This window comes from Phyllostomus hastatus, unplaced genomic scaffold, assembly GCF_019186645.2.
Source record: "Phyllostomus hastatus isolate PE091 unplaced genomic scaffold, TTU_PhHast_1.1 phas_contig_159, whole genome shotgun sequence".
Taxonomy (NCBI): domain Eukaryota; kingdom Metazoa; phylum Chordata; class Mammalia; order Chiroptera; family Phyllostomidae; genus Phyllostomus; species Phyllostomus hastatus.
The window spans coordinates 35,952,984-35,976,897 of NW_025333640.1; the positions used below are offsets into that span (position 1 = coordinate 35,952,984).

Genomic DNA, 23,914 nt, shown 5'->3' on the forward strand with positions numbered 1-23,914 from the left:
AAGGGAAAGAATCTAAGTATTCATGAACGAGGAAAGAATCCATAAATAAGGATGCGTCCGGCAATGCAATACTGTCTTATGGCTAGGTTCCTCCCAGAAAGCAGAGGCCAAGGGCTTACATGTAAATGGTTTATTCTGAGAGGTGACCCCAGGGAACAGTAGTGAAGGACAGGAGGAAAGGAACACGGAAGAAGGAAAATCCAGTACGAGAGTGTATTGTCAAACCAGAAACTAGGGGAAACCGGAGCGTGGTCGGACTGGGGGCCTCTGAGGAACCATGTAGCATGTGCCCCTCGGAATCGCCTACATGACAGGATCAGGGAGCGTTTGTCCACTGGCTCTCACCACCAGTTGGTCAAGGGCTTTCCCAAGGGGATTAACATCCTCACACTTCCTCGTCTGCCCATGCTCAAGTGCTAAGTGGGTCCTCACAGGTGCCCCATGTGGGGTGTGAGAAAGCCCCAGGGCAGAAACTGAGCCATAGATGGTGCAGCTACAGCAGGTACATGTAAGGTAACACCTGTGCAATGGCTGGAGTAAAACTGGGGCTGGGAGGGTGTGAGGTGTGAGAGCTACAGGTGACTAACACCGTGTGCCACAGAAGTGATGATGTAGTCGTATTTACTGACATGGGAGATGTCTGCTATTGGTAAGGGAATAACAAAGTCATTATAGTGAGTTACAAAATGCTATATATAGTATGATCCCATCCCTTTTAGTTAGTTAGCTTTAGTCTCTACTAACAGAGTCCCTCGAGGTAGCTTTTAGAGAGAAGAGGGTGGTTGAGTGGAAGAATCAACGGAGCAGTAAAAGAAACAGGGGTCTCGGAGGAGCCGTGGTGAAACACAGACAGCCCTCCAGGAGGGAGAAGCCACCAAACACAGAGACGACTGGGGTACTGAGCTCTCTCTTCAGCCCCCTCCCTCTCTCCTGGCCTAGTTCCGATCTCCTCTCACTCTTGACTGGCTCCCTCGCCCCATCCGGTGTGTCTCTGAATCTCTGCTGCCTCGTACAGGACATGGTTCCTGCTTCTTCACAGCCTTTATGTTCCACCACAACTGTGCAGGTTGTTTGTGGCTGAAATCCACGCTGGTTGGCAGGTGAATATGCGATATCATTTGGTAAATATGTTTAATGTCAATTGTGTATACACACTCATACCTATACGAGTACGCACACACACATAAGCACTATGCATTTGTGGAGAGGGGCCGAGGTGGGGAAGGAAACAAGAGGCAAAATCCCTGGAAGGAGGGAGAACCCAACCAGAGCCGGTGGAGGACACCGTCACGGCACACACAAGTGTGCAGTTCGTGTGTACACTAGCGATGCACACTCACAGAAATCTCCTGCAGCCCAGCGCCAGAAATAACTTTCTCGTCCTAGTCTATACACAGAGTGTGGTTAGCAAAAGGAGGGGAGAGTTGGACGAAATTTGTGCTCTCCATCTCCAGCGAACGTGTGTTTCCCCCGACAGAGGTGAGAAACCAGCTCATTAATGTATCTCTCTGCCATATATCAAAGCAGTCAGGTGCTCAGACCCTCAAGTTAGACACGTGAGAGCTGGGAAACACAAAGCCTTCACAACAGTGTCATCTTTAAGAAATCTGAAGAACAACATTCATATTCATCTCTATGCCCTAGCACACAGTGGATATTAGAAAACATTCTGTCAAAACATCAAGTATTTTAAATTAAATATCACTTATAGCTGATATCTACCATTTTGGGCCCTTATATTCATCATGAATTTTCTTAAAGGAACCACCTTCCCACCAATGTCAAGCCATGTGGTTGGAATGGCTTGCTCCCACACTTCAGTCTAGTGTGAGCCATCACGGGACTGAGTTCGTCAGCAGATTCGATCCTCTAACCCCAAGTGCTTGATTCGAGGACGGGCACATGGCCCGGGTCAGCCGCTGAGAACCAGCCTGGGGCTCTTGTTCATGTGCCGAGGGTGAGAGGCCGCCTCCTCCCCCACAGACCTGCAGTCTTGGCAGCATGAAGTCTCGGGAGGCTGCCGCCTTCCATCCGTCCGCTGTGAGGGGAACTCTGTCTAAGGAGGGAGTCTGCGTGGGAAGAGACAGAAGTGGAGGTGGGGGGAGGCCCGGCCCTGGAGGTGGTCCTGAGCCCCTGTGTCAGGCAACAGTTAAGTCCCTACCGACCTTGCCAGTTTTAAAGGCAGTAAACCCCCCTTTTTATGAAATCTACTTGGACTGAGCTTTCCTCACTTTCAACCAAAGAAATTTAACTGATACACTGGGTGTAACATATAGATGCTGACTTGCTTCTGTGATTTCTTCCAGGAATAAATATGGAACAGACCCAGTCAGAAATCAAAGTTACCAGTAAAGTATTCTGTAAGGGGACCTTCTTACCTAGTTTTGAACACTCTTCACCCCTAAATCTTGAGTTTAATTAATTAAACTGGATCTTTACAATATTGCTGTTTATTTATAAAAAGACCATACATATGATTCTTAATTTCAGAACAGACTGTTGAGAATGATAACCTACCTTATGGAATGAGAACTATAAACAAAAAAAAATGAGAACTATAAAAAAATTAACTAAATTTGGCTACCACAACCGTCTCTATTTTTGTCCAGATGTCTCTTTTCCTTTCATCGTTCAAGCCAATCCTCTGCCTTTTTCAGAGTAGGTACAGGATAGCACGTTACTTTTGGGTAGCGGGGCCCTGGTTCATACCCACTGCAGTTATTTGCAGCTCTTTCTACACTGCCTCCAAATTCTTTTTAAAATTCCAAGTCCTTATTAATAACACTCCTAAAAAGGTCTCACCAGGCCTTCCTTGTACTTCAAACAATTTTTAGCTCCATGGTTCTTCCCAATTTAAAAACAAAATGAATTTCACAAACAGAATTGAAATGTCAAATTTTACTACCATCTGGATTTAAAGACTGCAAGAAAAACTAGGTTTGGGTTGTTTTATTTTTGTAGCCAAAGTGAATGTATTACAGTACGTTTGTTTTCGGACCATTTACCTCTCTATCCCGCATTTCACTCTGGGTGAGTAAGGTATGCAAGTGAAAAAGAGGAGACCATCCAGGGAATTCTAAGAGGGAGCCTATAAAACTCAGTACTTGCATTTGATATAATGGAAGAAAAATCTTCCCACTCCTCTTCATCACCGTCATGAAGATAAACCAATCTGCTCACTGTACTGAATTTAGAGCCGTGAATGTGAGTTAACAACTTGGCTCTTCTCCTCTGGGGGCTTACAATCTGATCTATGTACAGACATAAAACATGTACAGGCAACTTAACAAAGTCTTTACGGTCCATCCATTTAAAGCGCCGTGCAGCTCCAATGCCTGCAGGGGAGCAGAGAGAACGGCAGCAGGAGAGACATGAGGTGGGAGAGAGCCGACGAATTCGCAGTGAGGGAGATGAGTTTAAGTTGCTCCTGTCACAGGCACCAAGGACATCACTTCACAGAAGAACCCAGGGCGGTGACACATGTCAAAGGCAGCTGAGTGATTCCTCACCCTGGAAAAGCCTCTACAGAGTGCACCGTGGGATTTTCTGGAGAGCCCCTGAAAAGCTGGTCAAGGACTAACCACCAAATTTTAGAGATATGGAAACCAAGACCTACTCTACCTAAAGGCAAATGAGGGGCGAAAGAGAAGGTCTTCCATGTGAGAGGGACGGCCAGGTCCCAGTTAGAGGAAGAGGGAAGCACATACTCAGAGAACAGCGTGAGACGCAGCAGGGTCTGCTGATGGCCGACCAGGGGTTCCAGAGAGTACAGTGTGTGGCGGGGTGGCGATTGAAATAACAGGGAAGCAAAGGAAGTGGAGTCAGACTAGGGAAGGCAGGAAGCTGTGCTGAGATGAGCAGCACATGATAATGATCTGGGAGGTTCCAACTTCTTGTGCCGACTGAGGTTTACCTGGCATCTGGGTGTGCTGAGAGGAATCTTGCGAAGTTGGAGAAGTGACCAATGTCATCCAGAGTATTTAGCTGGGAGGCGTGGGGTCATTCTTTGCTCCTGGACCTCCCCAGGCATGTCTGAGCCTTGGCGATGGGAGCAGGCTTCCTTAGAGAACAGCTCGCCAGTGAGCAGAGCAGTGGTGGCTGGGGGAGAAGCTGCTCCCTGGGAGCACCTGGGTCTTTCCCTCCATTGCAGGGTGGTCACAGCCCGAGCACCTGTGGGACTGCTGGTGCTCCCAAAGGTGGGAGGCACGGACCAAAGGAACATAGTCTGTCTCAGGGCAGATGTTCCGTGCCAGTAGGAATACAAGGCCAGGTGAGGAGTTGGAGCCACTAGACTCTCTCCTTCTGGGGAGATAAAGGAGAGTGTAATTGTTTTCTAGTCACCCGGAATTTTAACCTTTAACCAACAAGTTTCCTTTGCTCCATTTTATTTTTCCCTCTTTATCCTGACGTGTGTCTCTTTGGATTCCAAAAATGGCCTTTTCTTCCTTGACCATTATTCTAATAAATGATATAAGATATGTATAATTGACCTGCCTTCATGCAACATTTCCAAGAAACTCCAATGATATTTGAGACTTCAGATAACAACTGCTCCCTTACCATCCTTTCTTCTCACTCCCATCAAAACAAAACAAAAACAGGAAGACAAAGACACAGGACAGATAGTTAAATGATAGATAGATAGGTGATAGAAAGGCTAGAAAGACTTACAGACGGATGGGTAGATGGATGTTGATTATAGATAAATGAGGAAAAGGAAGGGGAGGGAGGAGAAAGGAAAGGAAGAGAAGAGAGCAGGAAGAGGTGAGAATAGAAGCAGGGAGGGGAGAGGAGAAAAGCTAGGTAAAATCTAAGTAACCCTTTGATGAACAAATGTGTAGGTATTCTTTGGATTAATCTAGTCTTACAATCTTGTGAAAAGGATAATCTGATTTAGAAATCTAATCAGCACAATTAAAACTAACTTCCTAATGACAGCTTCCAGACAAACGTAGATCTGAAGGAGGAGAGGCCTGAAGAAAGTTGGAAGGCCACTCTGGAGCCGTCTCCCTAACCTCTGAATTAGAACTGATTTTGCAGTCCCCAGGTAAAAGAATCAGTTCGGAGGCAAAGCCAGAGCTCTAGTCCAAAAACTTGCTATAAATAGAACCTGAGCCCTGCTCTGGCCGGGAACACCGGAGGCTTCAACCAGGGTTAATCCCTCCCTAATGATGAGGACCTAGCACTGTCTCTCCGGGAGGATCGGCTCCAGAAGGAAGGCAAGAGCAGAGTTTACAGAGCCTACAGAAAGAATCCTCATTCAAAATCCTCACAGTGAGTTTTCTCCCTCAGTGGCCCACTAGACTTTCCCTATTCTGCATTTAAACAAGCACTGTGGTTTTGTTCTTGGTTACAGGACCTATAGGGCATTCCAGAGACTCAGATGAGGAAGCAGGCATAGCCTAGACCATACATACTCCACCTCTGATGTACATATGAACTCCCCAAGGAAGAGCTCCCAGCACCCAACCCTCAGAGTCAATGATTTCAAATCCCTTACCTCACTGCATCCTGGTGTCCAGTCTCTGAAGAAGATGTTGTTTTCATTCCCATTTTACAAGTGAGGAAACTGAAGCTGAAGCAGGTTAAATAGCTTCCCCAAGTCAGTCCTTAATACATGGTAAGGTTGGTCTTCCATGCAAGGCATTCAATGCCAGCTCTTGTGCTGTATCAACTCCGTGAACACCACCCTGTCCGCTTAAAGGAGTGTTCTGCAATTCAAAAGAAAAGGACTAATTTTAAAAGTTGACTTCTTTGGGGGAACTTCTCTGCACTTTTTAAAGATGGCATGGCAGTTCCCCAAGCAAGTAGGAACTTGTTTTTTTTAAATTCTATAGCATTTCAAAGAAAGTAAAATTATCCAAAAAGGTGTGAGAATTATTCCTCCAGGGCACATAACTGTTTATATAGCTATGACAACGTTTAAAACAATGTTGATGCATGGTGACATCTGTTTCATTTAAAAAGGGAGGAAGAAAGAGAACTCTCCTGACCTTTTCAGGTTCATCATTTATTTGATCAGTCAGTCCAAAGTAAGTATTGTGGGCATTGCTGTACAACCACTCCATTCTGTATTCCATAATATTTATATGGTATGACACCCTTGAGCTATATTTACTTAGGGTAGTTAGCTTTAGGACCACTTTATGGCACATAGAGACCTGTAATCTAGCCAGTAGCCCAATTAGACTTTTCCAGAACTGTGTGTCCTCTCCAGCCTCCTCTTAAATATTTGTTTCTGTTATCCCCCCCCTCCTTCCATCTACCCCCAACATTTTCATTCCCGTCCAAATGGGCTTTCACTATTGACCATCTTATTTCACTTAATCTACTTATTTAATATGACTTCCAGATCTCCCTCCTAATGTGAAAGAGCATTTTTATACTTTCTTCACACATCTCTCGGACTGATTATCCTATATTCCAAAACATTTATATAATAACCTGTTCTCATTGCAGGTAAAGATCATCTGATTTCCCCACTATCTGCCATCCCTCCACACGGCTGTTCGTAGACCTGAAGGATCCTCCCCAGTTGCTTCAGAGCCAGGCTACATGTCCTCCTCCACACCCAGTCCGTCCTCCACCAATGTCTTTGGATCTTCCTCTGCACTTGGAATTCTCCATCACTTCTGGGAAGATCCACACCTGTTGATAACCCTGACCCTGGCCCCCCTCCTCTTTAATCCCAGAAAACTCCATCTTTACTCCATCTCAGTCTCCTTTTAATACAGTTAAACTTTAGCTTTTAAACAAATCATTATCTACTGCCCCATTTCTAAGATGTTAATCTGAAATTCAATTCATTCTATAGGACCATAATCTGCCATCTCCCCAACTTTCCCATTCTTTCATCCCATTGCCGTTGACCTTCATAACAGCCTACAATCCCATAACCTATCTCAGTTCAGCTTGATTTGCTTCCCAATCCAGCCTGCTCCAAGGGTCAGATAATTCACCACCTCCCTAGAATCTCCTGCACCTTGGTCTCCTACCCTTCCCACTTTGTAGACCACTGTCTCCCTTTCCTCATTTACCAAACTATCTCTGCCCAGTGCCTCCATTGTTTCACCCACTTATTCCTTAATTCCATGAAATCTGGCTTCTACACATATTGCTATGCTGATGCTATAATACTTTCTCTCCATATTTCTGTAATTCATCTAACCAACTCACAACCAAACTGAGACTTTGGCTCATTTTTCAGTTCTTTGCTTGTGCAGTATTTGATACTGCTGGCTGGATAAATGTTTCTTCTTTATAGTTCTAGCTCTCTCTCCTTTTCTGAGACATGATGCTATACTGATTTTCTTCTTCCCTTTCCCTGCATCATACCTGTCTTCTTCTGGGCCTTTCTCTTCCTCCCCTAACTCTTCAAAGCTTAGTATTTCCCAAGACTGTATCTTCATCTTATTTTCACCCTGTATATTTTTTTTACCTATGGATCTAAACTATCTCTCATTTCCTCATAGAGTAAGACTTTAAGTTTGAAGACAGATCTGACCCAACTTGTGCCAGTTACTAGGACAGGATTTGGCACATAGTAGGTCCTCCATAGGTGATGAGATAAATGAACAGTGAGAACATGAGCAAACCAATCAACTTCTCTAGGCCTCAGTTTCATAGTGTTGTTATGTGGACTGAATACTACTATAACATAAAAAGTCACTTATGTTATAGGGAGCAGTAAATAACAAGGAGACAGCATAAAAAACAGTTACCTTATCTCCTATTTCCTGTGCAAATGCCCCCCAAACCAGTATCTGTAAGCTGCACTCACCCCACAACCCTAGACCCAAATGTGCACATCTCCTTTGACAGCCAGTTAGCCCCTGATCTCAACAGTTTGCAACTGCCCCCATCTTCCATCCCAAACCAGTCCCTCTGCCTCTCCTCCCTATTTCTGTGATAACACTACCGTTTTACCAATCACTGAGGCGCCAAACCACAGAAATCACCTTTAACTTCTTTCCCAATCCCCTTCCTGCATCCTGCCACTAGGTCAGAGGTGACTCCCAGAATGTCCATCGGCATCCCCTGGGCTCCCACTGCCCAGCCTCCTGTGCCGACCAGCACCGGCTCTTGCCGAAAGCCCCGCAAGAGCCCCTTTACAGGTCTGTACGCCATCAGCCTCTCCCCACTTCAGTCCTGCAAGGCTCCTCTTCCTAAACTCATCCCTGATCGTGACACGTCCCTGTCCAGCAGCCGGTAATAGATCCCACGTGCTTACTGAGTGGAGCAGACTCCCCAGCCTGGCCATCGGAGCCCTGCACGTATGACCAAACTTGCCACTACATGTTTCTTGGTGCACTCTTCCTCATGCCCACGTCTGCTTATGCACATCCTTTGGCCTGCAGAGCTCTCACCCCCAACCACAGCTACTGGAATCTGCCCGGCAGTTGAGGTCCTGCTCGGGTCTTTTGGAAAGTCTTCCCTGGTCCTCTGAGTTGCAGTTGGTTGTTCTTTTTCTAGCACTTCACCAACAGTTGTATTTTTATGGCTCTTATTTTATTCTATTGTAATTAAAGCCTTCTCTACTATGTAATAGTAGAAAACAGGATCTTGGAAAACAGGATCGTGTCTTCCTTTTTATGTCCCCGAAAAAACCTAATAACATTTTCTGCACATAAAAGATCATCTGTAAATATCTGTTAAGTTCATTGTGTACCTTGGAGAAATCACACACTGGAATTCAGGGTTTTTGAGGCTGCTCATTATAATCATTTGTCTATGTAGGCAAAGTGTAGCTTTCAGAGCGTCCTGGTGGCACATCTCTTCGGAACTGACAGAAAGGCCTCAGGAGACAGATATTTATCATAGCTGTGAAATGTCTTCCCCACCCCTCTTTGGCCTCCTCCTCACATCATAGTGATGGCTGAGCTGATGGATGAAATGCTCAAGTTGGAAAAAAATGATTGTTGTAAACTTCTTTCCTGGTTAAAAACAACAACAACAACAAGAAAATACTTCTCTCCCTGAAGCGCCTAGTATATGAGAGATTAAAATGTGTCAATTCAGAAAGAGCAATGGCAGGAATAATTTGTCAAGGCTTCAAAATGCTTTGTAAAACCCACCATGGATTTTCAACCCATGGAGTTAGAATGTCCCAGGAGGTACATGGTACAAAAAAAAAAAGGACTTTGGACTTATCCCAGGTCAATCATGGACAGGCTATGAGACACTGTCAAAGTCACCCTTGCTTTTGGCCTCAATTTCTCTATCTATAAAATAAGGAAGCGTTCAAAAAGCAAAATGATGGGACACATCAAGAAATGCAGGAAGCAACTAAAAGCAATCAAATGCCAAAGCTAGAACAATTTGAGCAATTAGATAAATAACAAAATATTGGATTATAACCCAGAGTATAAAATAAATATCCATGAGTCCATACTGATGAAAATAAATGGTTAAGTATATAAATGAGAAGACACCAATCTCCATTTCAGAAGAATTCCAAGTAATTTATGTAGATACTCTCCTCTCCAGTAGGTAGAACTTAACTTTCTATCATCCTACACCCTTTAGAGTAGGGCGGGCATAGTGACCAGCTTCCAAAGAGTAGAGTATGGAGAAGGAGAAAGAAGTAACTTTACAGTGGAAAAACTGGAATACCCTGGCCAGGTGATCAAGGTTCGCATCAACATGATGAGTTATGTTGATAGTATGTAACCTTAATATGATGTAATGAAAATGGCACTATGCCTGTCTTTCTCCCCCAAACCCATGACCTCTGTCTAATCATGAGAAAAACATTGAGGAAATCCAAATTGAGAGACATTCTGTAAAAAACCTGACTAGGATGTTGAAAACAGTCAAAGTCACCAAGGACAAGCAAAGTCTGTAGAGCTGTCACACACCAGAGGAGGCTCGGGAGGAAGACACTATGACTAAATGTAACATGATGTCCTTCTTGGTGGGATCCCAGAACAAAGAAAAGGACATTAGAGAAAAACTGGTGACATCTCAATAAAGTATTTAGTGTAATAATAATGTACCAATGTTTATTTCTAACTTTTAACAACTGCACGTAGTGATGCAGGATGTCGACAACAGGGGAAGCTGGGTAAAGAGTATATGTGAGCTCTCTGTACTATCTTTGCAACTTTTCTGGAAATCTAAAACTATTATAAAATTGTAAAATTATCTTTAAAATAATAGACTAGCTCATGTTCTAAGGAAAGTCCCACTATGAAGAATTACGTGGTTTCACCCTTTTCAAAAACAACACTTAAAAAATGAGAGATTTTTTTAATGTATTTTATATTTTCCAAACAGGCTAGTGACATCTGTCTGGACACCCCTTCCCAGTATAGCTGTGATTGAGTTGTACCGTAACATTTGATTGACCTACTTAGAGTTTTGGTTCTTCCAGTCGTTCATTAAACTTACAAACTAAATTAATGGTTGTTCTTACATGTCTTGGCAGAACAAATTAATACTATCTGAACAAATTAATGACTTTGGCGCCTAAGTCTCATGCTTTTGGCAGCTTATACTTTCAGTTTCTAAAGCCAGTACACAGGGGAACCTTTAGGTAGGGATCTGTTCTCTCAATACACGTGGACTCATCCTTAATGAGTGTTAGAAGAATGCCCCAGAGGAAGCACAGACCTCTTTATACCTTCGTGGCAAAGCAAGGAGAAGCTGGCCCAGTGCCCTAGTGAGAGACTTAGATGGAAACATGAAACACACATCCAAACTGTAAGGAAACATCCCATTCACTCAATACTTTTCTTAATACCTGAGCTAAGAATACAGAAATGATAGACACTGAAGGGTTTCCACTCTTACTTCATGAGCAAAAAACAGCAAAATGTTGTTAAACAGGAGGTGAAGAGATGTTAAACAGATGAAACTAAGTCCCTGAAATATGCAACTGGGTATTCAATTAGCACACTGGAAGCAGTGAGTAGTCGGTGTAAACACACATGTCATGAATAAACACTGATAACGTGCCTCCCACTGATTGCCTCTTCCGGGCCTAGCAGAGGATGCAGAAATGATTAAGATACAGTCTATATCCTCAAGGCACTTGCTGTCTGGTAAGTAGAATAAGGGAAGTACACCACAAGTTGCAAGCACAAAGAAGTTAACACGTGCCCCAAAGAAAATGCAAAGTGCTCCTCGAGGTTAAAGAGGAAGATGCTGAATCTAGTTAAGGATAGGGAAGAAGATAACATTTTGAGATAGGCTTCAATTGTGGTACCCACTAAACAGGTTCGAATGGGGATATTATACAGTCAAAGGGACAGCCTCCGCAAAAACACCTGTTTCCTGTTTATCTAGGATGTAAATAAGCCTTGGAAAATGTGGCTTTAAAAAGGAACACACACACACCAAGCTACATCAGGGAGAGAGTAAGGTCAGGAGCATGACATTTACGTGCTCTTAATGCACCGCTCCTCTGACCGCTTATCATTTGGGAGGGGGAACAGGAACTGTACTGTGGAGAAACCAGACAGTACTTCAATCAGCGATCAGCATTAACAAGATCAATGAGGAGCAGGTGGACATCATGTGGCTCCAGATGTTATCCCCTGAGAAGGACATGCGCTTTCTTTTGTAGTTTTCTAGCCAGACATTTAATCATGAGGAGATCTGAATCAAATCATGAGGAAACATCATACAAACCCAAACAGATGAATATAAAATAACTGACCTGTGTTCTTCATATATGTCAATGTCATAAAAGACAAAGAAAAACAGACATCTTCCAGATTGATTAAAGAAAACCAAAGAGACCACATGAAACGCAATACATGATCTTGGACTGGGCCTTGAAGTGGAGAAACGCTAAAATAGGACAATATTGGGACAACGGACAGAACTGGCATATAGACTAAATATAAATTGTTTATTTTTAAAAGTATTACATTCGTGTAAAATTTCCTGAATTTAATAATTCCATGGTGTTACTTAAGAGACTATCCCTACTTTAGAAATGATGCACTGAAGAATTAGGAGGTAAACGGACATGATATATGCCACCTACTCTCAGGAAGAAATACGTGTGTATGGAAAGAGAGAATGATAAATGATAAAACAAGTGTGGCAAAATGTTAAAAATTGGTGACAAGTAAAGGATAAATAAGGTCAGAGTGAGTTCTTAGAATCATTCTTGAAACTTTTCTAGAGTTTAAAATTATTTCAAAATAAAAATATTTTTGAAAACCCTATAAAACATGAAAATTGAAACTATTTTTATGCATAAAATGTTATAACCCAGTTCTACTAAGGTATAAATATTTTTGCGTAGCTGCAAATCACTTTTATGTAGTACTAGAAATTTTAGGATCTTCTTTTTCACTTAATATTGTCTTATTTAAGTATTTCCATGTGTCAGTTTGGTCATATAGCAATCATTTTTAGTAACCATATAGTTCTCTACCACATAATCTTTCTTCTATTATTGAACACTTCTGTTATTTCCAATTTTCACAATTACAGCATCAGCGCTATGAACATATCTATAAAAATTACTTTATTTCCTTTTGGGAATACTTCCTAGGGATTTTAGGATAATTCTGTATATAACAAGATCTAGAAAGGGGACCATAATGTGTTAGATGTGAAAATTATATGCATTAAGATTCGCTCGTACCAGAGAATATTCCCCATACTTGTAAATATGGATTCGGTTTTAAAATTGTTCATCAGCACATGGGTACCATTGCTGGACAGCAGCTCTCAGAGAGACAGACACTCACACATACACACCATTCACCGAGCGCAAGCAGCAGACCGAGTGGGGAGAGAGAAGGATGTGCAAGGAGCCAAACTGACAGACTATTGCTGTGTTGATTCACCAGCAACTTAGCTGGCATGCTTTTCTAGTTAACACAGAGCACAGCAGACTTCAATTGTTCATGCTCAGGTGCACTGGTTTTAGTAAACATGTCTTATTCTTACAGAAGTTCCAAAATTTTAATATAGAAACTACTTGGTTGAAGGAAGAAAAAGACATGGACTTTGACTATACATGTGCCGGGGAGCTTGGGCATCAAAGGACTGAAGAATAATTTTGTATGTAATGATAATTATGTCGGGCTAAAGACCAGCTTGAGTGAATGATTATAAACAAGGAATACCAATTAGCAATCCCAGTAATTAGGCACTGGTTTGTAAAAGATAGGAAGAGTGTGGGACTTTGTGAAAACCCTATTTGTATCTTGAAGGATGTATCCACACACTAAGGTGTGTCTTAGCTGAGAATTGTAAAATGTGTGGATGCATATAAAATGTAAACACTTGAATCCTTACGTTAGTAAGGATCAGTAAGGCACACAAATGAACAAAAGCAACGAGTTCAAAAAGATGCCTAGAACAAGGAAATATTCAGGGGTCATGGAAATGATCTGCATCTTGGGTTTGAAATCAGTTACATGTGTACAGACAGTCATTTGTTGAAACTCTCAAACTGTTCCCTTGAGATCTGTACATTTGACTCCACATAAGGGATGTCTCAAAACATGCAGTAGGAAGTACCCAAAACTGGGCATCAGCAGACCTGCTCTGCCACAAACCAGCTCTGCGAGAAGTCACTCAGCCACAGTTTCCTCATCTGAACACCGAGGGGATCTTGTTAAATGATCTCTAGGTACCCCACTACCTTTAAGATTCTAATGGAAGAAAAATTCTAAAGTAGCAGTGAATTTACAGAAATTAATAACTTGACTTAGGACTTTGGCAATTTTAGACTTTGACACAATTTCAACTGCATTAAGTAATTCATGAACACATTATCATTATACATAGAAATTCAAGTGATACAGATAAGGCAAAAGTTCTCTTTGGCTCCCTTCCCATAATCCTAGAGGACACCTGTCCTGCCAGGTGGCAGACCACTCTTCTAGGCCCCTGTTTGGTGTTTGCTGGGAAGGCAGTACGGCCTGTAACTAAGCGTGAAGACCGGGGAGTCACGCTGCCCGAGGTCCCCAGCCCAGCAGCACAGCTAGCCAGTGTAGAACCCTGGGGAAGTCACCCCAAACCCCTTCAGTTCAGTTTCCCCATCTCAGGACAGCCACAAAAAGGGCAACCATTCATGAGGCTGCTGTGAGAACTAGAAACAAAATACATGTAAAACACTCAGAACAGAGACTAGCACCCAGAAAGCATCAGTTATTACTGATAAACTTTTTCCTATTCCATAATAACATATCTGTACTTGTTTCTTCCAATTCAGTCGAAGAGTGAGTAATTTCAAACACTCTAACACAAAGGAGTCACTCAAAGCACTACATTAAAGGCCCTCAGGAAAACAAGTCTTTTGGAACGTTTAAATCATTGATCTTGAGCCAAAGGGGTTCTTCAGTATCATCCCATATACTTCATAGATGAGGGAAATCAGGCCCATCACATTTCTGTTGCCAACATTTCAGATTTTTATTTAATGTGGGAAGTATAAATGTGTGGAGAGGGGGTGGAAAATAGAATGCAAGACAGCCACGTCCAACCTTGTCTCTGTAGGTCTGTCCCATCACCAAGCAGTCACAATACCCAAGGACCCAAGGACGAGCAGGAAGCAGACCATGTCACCACATAGCTTGATGAGTGACTACAGTTTGTATCTAGGCTTAGGGGCAAGGGTACGCGGTGCTTGCTCTGCTATTCCTTTGCATTTATGCTGTAAAAGATTTTTATTTCCTAATGCAGAATCCTCTAATGAAGGGGGAAAACAAGCCTGCCTGGATGTGGATTTGCATATTATTTTGGTGGTACAGACTAAACTTTCAACTGACACGAGGCACCATAAAGTGCCACATTTTCTCCCAATCAATTTTTCACCTTTACACGGTGATAAGAGCTCGTGCCAAAGGTTCTCGGTTCTGTCTACGTGAAAGGGCTGTAACCGACACCCACTTAGTCCACAAGTCAACAGCCTTGAAGAATGACAATGTGAGGACCCTTGACTGTGTGGGTTTGTGCAGCTCCCGCTTTGCGGGGGTGGGCCCTCGCTGACAGGGGATCCATTTGCTGCCCTGGCACCCACTCTGCAGAGAGTGCAGTCACATAACACCCTGCAGGAGGTCAAGGAGATGAGCAGGGTGGGGAGAAAGGCCAGGACTTGCCCTTTAACCGGTCTGAAGCATATTTCCCTGGCCTTCTTGGCTGAACACCGTATCAACACGTTTCTAAGATCAACAGCTAACCTCAGGTAGCAGAGTGAACTATGGCCCTGGGGGTGTGATTTAAAGGTCCCTCTGCCCCAAATTCCCCCTCACTGTCCTTGAAAAGTGCCTGGTATCCGGTATTACAGACTACTTCTTTAGCTTAACAAGTGCTGTCTTAAAATGTAAATGTCCTTGGGATAGTCTGTGAATGCAGTGAGTCTTCAACCAGTCTGCCACTGCGGTGTGAGTTTATTTCATCCACTCCCTTCTTTCTGCCATCTGGCTGAAGTCATCAAATCTAGAAGATAAGAGTCACTGGGTTATGATTTACTGTTGTTATTCTTTTTTATCTTTGACACAGGAGAACTACTTAAAAGGGAGGGCGAGATGACTTTGGAGCATGCGGCACCGCTGTGGAAGGGAGGAGGGGCAGAGGGGCAGAGAATGTGGCAGCAGGAGGACAGCCCCGAGGGGAGGGGAGGGATCCAGGAAGTGAGTGTTAACCCAAAATAAGGCCCATTATTTCCCAACTCTGGGACTGCTTACCTCAGGGAATACTACTCCGGATCTGGGAAATGACCGAGAGTTGCACAAACTCTGCTTGTCTTTCAAATTAAAAGCACTGGGATTAATCAGGGAGTACTTTTGCAGTGGGTAAACCGAATTAAAAATAACCCAATAACCACATAAAAAAATAAGGAAAAATTCTAAACACACATCCACATACACACCTACACACCCTCTGATGGTCAGTTTCAGGGAGGACCAGAACTCCAAAGCTGCGAGTGACTCAGAGAAAAGAACCCCATCTCTGTATCTCTCCCTCTCTGCGGAGGCAAACTGAAGGCTGTGGATGTCTTCTGTATGACAGCTTGGGCTGGGGCTGGGGGGGCGGGGGCGGGGGGATCTCTTCCCACCCAGGTCCGCTCCCCTGCCCTGTGCTACCTTCAGAGAACCGCACTTGGAATGAGAGAAGCCTGGAGGACCAGCACAGCTGTGGGTCTCCAAGGATGGAGCCGCTGACCACCCCTCTTCAAAAGCGGGCCCGCCAACGTGTGAGTCAGCAGCTATAAACTGGCTTCAAACAAACTACTGTTTGCCAAATCTGCGTAGATGGTAAACACGACCAGGGTGTCTGTTGAAACCAAACCGTCCCTCAGAATTCTAATTCAACAGGTCTGGAAAAAGTCCAGGAAATTATGTTTTTCATCAGCATTTCAGATAATTTTTGTAATCAGGCAAGTTTTACAAACACCAAGGTAAGAAATCTGCAGTTTCAGAAAGAAAACTAGGAAGAGGGAGAGTCCAGAGGGAGCTGCTGCTCTCCCCAGAGTCTGGGAATGCATGCTGCTGTCCCTTTCGGAGGGTACGGCAGGTGATTACCTCAGGCTGGTCCGCTGCCTGTCTCAAGCCGAGAACTTTCCATGATGTCAACAGAACACAGTACGTGAAGATAAGGAAGGAATTATTCAGCTCCTGTGTAAAGGCTTATTAATACCCATGAACTCACTACATGCAGTGAAAATCGAGTGTCATGCAGCTATTCTCCCATGTGCTGGCGGTCAAGTCATAGCTCCCCCTGCCCGCCCCCACCACACGCACCAAAAAATCTCAACACTGGAATGGTCGGCCACAGTTCTGAGATACTTGACTAAAGCTGCTTCATGCAGCAAGTCAAACTGTGGGCCCTACCAAGAGCTAGTACCAGGTACAGTCGTCACATGGAATACAGCTCTTCACAGGAACTCCTCTACGGCAGAAGTGCCTTGGGAACCCCACCCGGCAGCTTCCTAGGTACAGAGCCTAGCCCCAGGAGAGAACATGGTAAAATAAAAACAACAGCTATCTGGAACGGTAGAATTATAAGTCAAGTTTTTAAATATTTATTTCCCTTTACTGATATTTTAATATGGATATGATAAATAAAGAAATTTACAATTCTTAATGGGTTATTTGTTATCCACCCATCACTATTTTGTGGAAAAGCAAATTAAAATATTCCTTAATGACAATTGAGTCAGTTTACTAATTACTTCTGTTAATGAAGATATTATACTCCATCAACATATTTCTTTGTCATAAGCTTCATTTTCAGATAGAAATAAGAGGCATTAAGAGTCTTATCCCAGTATCAGAACAAGTATGAAACAGACAGTATGAAAACTGAATTAAATGTTTATTAAAATAGCACTGGACATTCTGAAAAACGTAAGTTATGCAACAGCAGTCTCCAAGGCAGAGAGAAGGGAGCGGCTGAAGTCCAGGTGAGGGTGAAAGAGAGAGGAGTGGACAGGACCCATGGCGCGGGAACGCACTGTGTACAGCGGCCAGGGGCTCTGCTCCCACCTTCACTGCCTGAGCCTGGGGTGCTCGGCCCCAGGCCCCTTCTCCGTGGACAGCAGGGCTCCTCTTCAGAAATTCACAGCTGGAACATCCCCTCTGGGCCTCCTGATCCTCCCTCACACTTAGATTAAGGTAGAAGGGGGACAATGGGGACAATTGGGACAAAGAGGACCCCAGGCACTGAAAAGGAGAGTCTGGGGCCCGTGGATCAGGGGGAACCACTGGGATCAGAGTGGGGGGCTAGAGACCTGCCCTGTGACAGTGGGGAGAACCATGGCCAAGAGAGGTGAATGTCAGAGAGAGGAGCAGTGCAGACCCCAGAGAGAAACTACGAAGACCTGCGGCCTTGCTGCTGCTCACAGATGAGAGAGAGAGAGAGAGAGAGAGAGACACGCAGCTGCCTGCGGGCCTCCGTGAGGCCACTCTCAGGCAGGCCTGCGGAGCTCACGCCGCCCTGTCTGGCACCCTCCTGCGGGTTTTCCGGTCCGTCACAGCGGACTGGAGGACCTCTGCTGCGGAGAACCATCTGTTAAAGGAGATGTGGCTGTGCAAGAGAAGGACAGGAGCTTGAGTGAAGGCCAAAGGGAAAACTGAACTTACCTCTCCCAGAGTTTACAAACATGATTTTGAAATTTATACTAAAATACAAGGTGGTTTATTGAGTTGTTCTTACTTGACTTTCCAAGAGAGGGCAGGAATCTTAAATGACAACTTTTCTGATTAATATTTTCACTGAAAATAATTAAGTTGGAATCAATATGAAAACTCTCTTTGTATATTTTGATTTGATGTTTGATGTTCTCTTTATTTGGAGAATAATGATTTTTACCTTTATATTTAAAGAAGATGACAATAAAATCTATTTTAATTCTAGAGCTTACTCTTAATCAAGAGTCAGTCAAATTTTTCCAAACTCTCATCCAGAATATGTCCTTCAGTTTTAAAGGAGACTCTTGACAGCTACAGTAAGGTTGTTCCGTGACACCTTAGCCCAAACATCATCTCCCTGGTTGTATTTCCCTATAGTTGCCTCAGTACTGTAAGCAGCAACTTTAGGGATAGAGGCATTGTAGGAGAGACTAGGAAGGCTAGACAAGTGGTTAATATTTGAGGAGATAAGGAGAATCTATACAAAGTCCATGAACTTGAAGTCCATTCTATCTGAAGATGTAGACTGCTTTAATGTTGTTATATACCATAAAATAATAGCTCTCCTGTATTGAGTGTTTATGTTGTTCTAAATCTATCTGTGTAAGTATCCTATCATCCCAGCCCTGTGAACTTGAGAGTATCTCACATTTAAGGGAACAAAGGCCTGACTCCCAAGCCTATTTGTTCAGCTACCAACCCTTCCCCATCAGTGGGATAGACTACATGTTCCGGATTCAACCCTTCCAAGAGTCCTTCCTGGCCAGTGTTTCCAGCCTACCCCCTCCGTTCTGAACTGCATCCTAGCCTTTGCGTTTTCAGAGCTCTTTATCAGTTGTCTCCCAAAAGGGGCTACACGTTCCTTGAAGACAAGTCCATGGCTCATTTACCTTTATAGTACCTACAACGGAGACTGACAGAGAGTGAGAGTTTATGGGACATTGAAAGAAAAGATATCCAGGGAAGACTCCAGAATGAAACATTTATTATTATCATGTAGAATCTAATATGTATTAATACTTTCATTTTATGTAATTGACATTACTATAATTATTCTGTTATAATACAATATTAATAGTTGATATAGATGAGTCGATTCTACTTTCAACTAATTCTGCTAGAGTTTTTTGGCTATAGTTGGCAACTACAACATTTAAGATCTCAATAGTGGCCAAATGAATGAAAGAAGGGGAAATATACATTGTATATATATAAGTAAAGTAGAAACAAAGGCTAGTTGCTGGTTAAGGATGAAGGCCACATGGTAAACAGCCACGAATACTTTGAGAGCTCCTGTTTCCATAGTTTATGCTGTTGTCACGTGCTTTGCTCAGATCCTACTGAAGGGGAGGGTTTCTATCACCTCCTCTTCCAGATCCGCCATTAAACCAGGCTTTCTCTTTTGAAAGTACTCTTAACTCGTAATTGCAGGAAGTTCCTCACTCAACACGACCTACAGAAAATGTGTGCTAGCAGAGACCTCACTAGGAGCCAGAAGTTAGAAGCTCAGCTCCCAAGCAGAAGAGCATAATGATGAACCTTGGCCCTACAACTACTAGCTGTTGATCTTAAACAAGTAACTTACCTTCCCTAAGTCTCAGTTTCCTCATAAGTAAATGGAGATAAAACAGCTCTTAGCACCTAAGGTTGTTAGGAAGATCTGGTGAGATAAGTAAGGTATGCAAAGCACTTTCCAGATCACCTGGCATAGAGTAAGTGCTCAGTAAACATCAGCTATATGTAGTTGTTTGAGCTAGGGGGTTGCTGAGTGACAGCAGCTGTGTGCCACACAACAGAACTGGCCTGTGGGCCAACTTCAGCACAGGTGCCAGCCCTGGAGAACCTTGATCCTCAGCCGAGCCCTGCAGTAACATGTCAGGGGAGCCGTATGGTGTACACGGCCTGGATGACTGCAACCTGGGAGAGCTGCTCAGCCTCATGCCTCCTCATGTGTGAAGTGGTGATAATAACAGTCCGTACACTACTGTGAGAATTGAGTGAGGCTGTGCAAATTAGATGCTTTTATTTCTGGCCACCTCAGCCTTCACTTGCTATGCAATACCTCTGTGCTGAAGTAAACAGGGAAGTGCCACTCTATATGGTCACTGAGGGAAGTTTAAAGATATCTTCCTACATTTTTTCAAATCATCTGAGAAATACTTTACACTGTATATTTGTTGAGGAAGTTGGAGACCAACATATCAATAAGCCCATTTTACTTTTTAAACTATTATTAAAGTAAATAAAAAAGGTCTTATGCAGTATGTGACAACTGGCAAGAATTTACAGTCCTCCTATAAAAGTCTGGTTCTCCTGCCCCTAGGTGTTCCAAAGCTTGGGGTTCAGGGGGTGGGCATGGTGGAGAATCTGCCTGTCTCAGAACTGTTTTGCCAAGTAAAAATGGCCAAAGAAGTGTTTACAAATCTCACCTGAATATCCCTACTGAAGAAAAATAGTGAAAATGGTTATAAGGACTTTAAATAAAACTTTCATTACTTGCAAAGGAAATGGTACAATCTACACACCAAACTGTGTTGTATAGTTTTAGGATTAAGTCATGTCAAGTGAGGAGGCGTCCAAGATAAAGCTGGAACACACACCTCCCACTGGTGATCTGCTGTCCCCAATAAAACGCTGTCATGAAAACCAATCTGGGGCAAAGTGAGGTCCTGGCTGCAGGCACCTTCCCCGCTCCCTCCCCCAAACACCCACAGCAGGGCTGTGCTGGGCCTGTCTGCACTGCAGGGCTTTGCTGGTCACAAAGTCACTACCTTGCTGTCTCTCTGTCTGTGTCTCTCTCTCTGCCTCTGTCTGTGTCTCTTTCTCTGTCTCTCTCTGCACAACTGTTGAATTTTCAGCTAGATTCAGGAGGATTCTTGGGAATCCTAAATTCTAGCTCCCCTGAGAACGCATGTTGTCTACCACCCAAATTTGCCATGTGTCAGAAAGAGTTTTCAGGAACTACTATAAAGGACACATGGACAAAACCAAGGGGGAGGATGGAAGCAAGGGAGGGAGGTGGGTGTGGATGGGGTGGGGGAGGGATGGGGAGAAAATACGGACAACTATAATTGAACAACAATAAAATCATTTAAATTAAATAAATAAAGAAAAGAAAAAAAAAGAAAGGCACTGCTTTGGCAGCTTGAGAGCAGTCTGTGTAAAGTGAGTTGAGGGTGCTCAACCCAATCCCACACAACTGAGGTCCAGGTCACAGATCACCTGTACTGGTGACAGCTCAGGGCTCAGAGTGTCCCCATGAGGCTTAGGGTATGGCAAGACAAGCCAGGGCAGGGAGACCCAGGACCCTGGGAACAGACAGAGCCCAGGAGCAGAGCTCGTGAGGGAGGAGGGTCTCAGAACAAGCGACTGGTTTGGAGGGTCCACGGGACGCAAAAGGAAGAAGATCCAGGAGGGGGCCAGCTGAGGCTTGGTCAGAGGACAGGGAAAGACCAACTAGCCAGTGAAGTAAGCCACATCACATCCTTTCAAGAATTCGTGGTGGTCTGGATAAACAAATACAGAGACATACTAAAAATTAAAATTATATGTGGGAGTTTAGAAATTATAAGATTGGATATCTAGTCTCACATTTACCCTTACAGATTGTGTGACCTGAGGCAAATCCCTTCCGCCTCACGCAGCATACAGGCAGCTCTGAACAGAGACAACGCCTGTCATGCCTGTCGCACGAGACTGTAAGGACTTGATGAAAGGACAGGTGTGAAAGCAGTTGACGAAGACTTGACTATGAGCTCTAGCACTGTGACACGGGCCCCTTTTCTCCTTTGTTGCCCTCCTGGGGGAAGCTCTTCCACCCTGGAGAGAGGTCGGCAAACACCTGGGCGGGAGAGGATCGGGATCTGTGCAGTATTTACAATGAAAGCCCCTTCCTGCCATATTCCAGTCTGCTGCTGTCTCTCCCACACCCACAAACACACACTGGGAGTCACACCTGTAGTCCGACAGTATTTTCAACCATTCCATCATCCACAAGATATTTGATTATTGTAAGTTGAAACTGGAAGCCTGGAGAACACACGGCCCACAGATGTGCTCTGTGCTCTCTTGGGCCTACAGTGCGGCCTATACAGGGTATTCCTCCACCAAAAGGTTTATTTCTATATATAAACAAACCTAATATATATATATATATATATATATATCCTCTCCATTTTTAATTTTTTAAAATCAGTAAATTTACATAAAAATTGAATTTTCTAGCTTCTCTTGAAAAGTCAAAAGACCTAGCAACACCAGATCCAAATCCTCCTGAAGCAATACTCGCTGCAGGGAGCATCGGAATCACAGGGAGAGACGGCCAAAACAAAGGCTGCAGAACCCCATACCCAGGGTTTCTGATTCAGTGGGTCTGGGATGGGCTGAAAATCTTCACCTCCAACAAGTTTTCAGGTGATTCTGGTGCTGCTGGTCCAGGGACCAAACTTTGCTAGATCGCTGCACGGCTGCTCCTGTCAGATAGGGGTGCACACTCCATTTGCCACAACCTCCCCCACCTCCGCCTCCTACTGTCAGTGACACGGTATCTGTTGTCATTTATCACGCTTACTTTGCTGTTTTCTTACACGTGCAAAGCCACTGAATGTGCCCGGTCTCCTAGATATTTGAGCTGGCAACCTCTGCTACTTGAGGGCAAGAGCTCTACCTTCCTTCTTCACTCCCTTTCCCTCTGCCCCACCTCCGTCTCCCAGGGCGTACACACCCACCATCCCACACGCTATCTTTCACATAGCATCCAAATATTTTAGCTGATTTGAATTCCTGCATAAAATCCGATCCCTTCAGGGCCTGAGCTTGAAGGGCAGCAATGCTTTTAAATTAGGAGCTGGTTTAATCCTCCTTCCCCTTGTCTATGAATCCAGATTAAGAGCAGGCCCCTGCTGCTTTCAAGGTCAACTGGGAAACAAAGAAGAGGCTGATCATTGCACAGTGGGTTTCTCCTGAAACCCACTTCTTCTGCCTAGCTTCTGAGCCCCCAAATCCCCTAAAATTAGTTACCACCTAGGAATACTGATAAATGGACAATGAACAAACTGCCTTCACTAACTGGTCTTGTGACTACCCGTCTGAGGGCAGGGCTCAGGCCTGGTTGGTAACTCTAGGTCCCTTTCAACTTTCTTTTCGATGAGCACAGTAATGAAGACTTGGAACAAATTCTGTACATATTTTGAAACCACCCAAATGCAGGCCAGACTCTTCTCCCTAGTGTCCACCCCCACCCATGCATGCTCTATGTTGGATCCTTGGTCCTGAGCCATGGTTTGTGTAAAATGAACTAAAATTTAATTTCCACTGAGAGTTTAAGTGTTTCTCTTTTCAATAATGAAACATGGGCAGTTTATTCCAGAGACTCTGTAAAGGATTCTAGTCTTTAAAGCCAAAAAAGTTAATCCTTCTTTTATGGGCTGACAGCAAATGAAAAAAGGTTGTTTTGCCAAGAGGAGTACCAAGATAATTTGTGAAGGCCTGACATCATTGAAATATTCTTGAAAGGTGACCAAAAAGGAAGAAACTTCTAAATTAACTGTTAGAAGCCGACCTGCACTGTCAAAAAGTGGCCTCAGAGCTATATTGCTTTCACTTGCATTTTATGGAAAAGGGCCCTGAGGCTTAGAACAACCTCCTCAGAATTACACACCATCAAAGACAGAGTCAAACTCACTCTCAAGCCCACAAGCTCCCCATTACCAATTTATCTTCACCATCCACAGTTCTTGTACCAAGAGCAATTCTCCCCTCTAAACTGCCTCGGAAAAGCTTAAGAACTCTGAGGCTGACGATGACCCCAAACT

At 43.8% G+C, this 23,914-nt stretch overlaps 1 long non-coding RNA gene across 3 annotated transcripts in view; it reads right to left on the reverse strand.

The window, feature by feature from the left end:
* LOC123814043 overlaps nt 1-23,914 on the reverse strand; it is a 73,658-nt gene that overhangs the window by 42,274 nt on the left and 7,470 nt on the right. For 2 of the 3 annotated variants that reach the window (XR_006784831.1, XR_006784829.1), the window contains exon 4: nt 14,372-15,408. This is a non-coding gene — a long non-coding RNA (uncharacterized LOC123814043). Of the gene's footprint in view, nt 1-5,500; nt 5,712-14,371; nt 15,409-23,914 lie in introns of those variants that run through there. The other variant, XR_006784830.1, reaches the window with a different exon arrangement.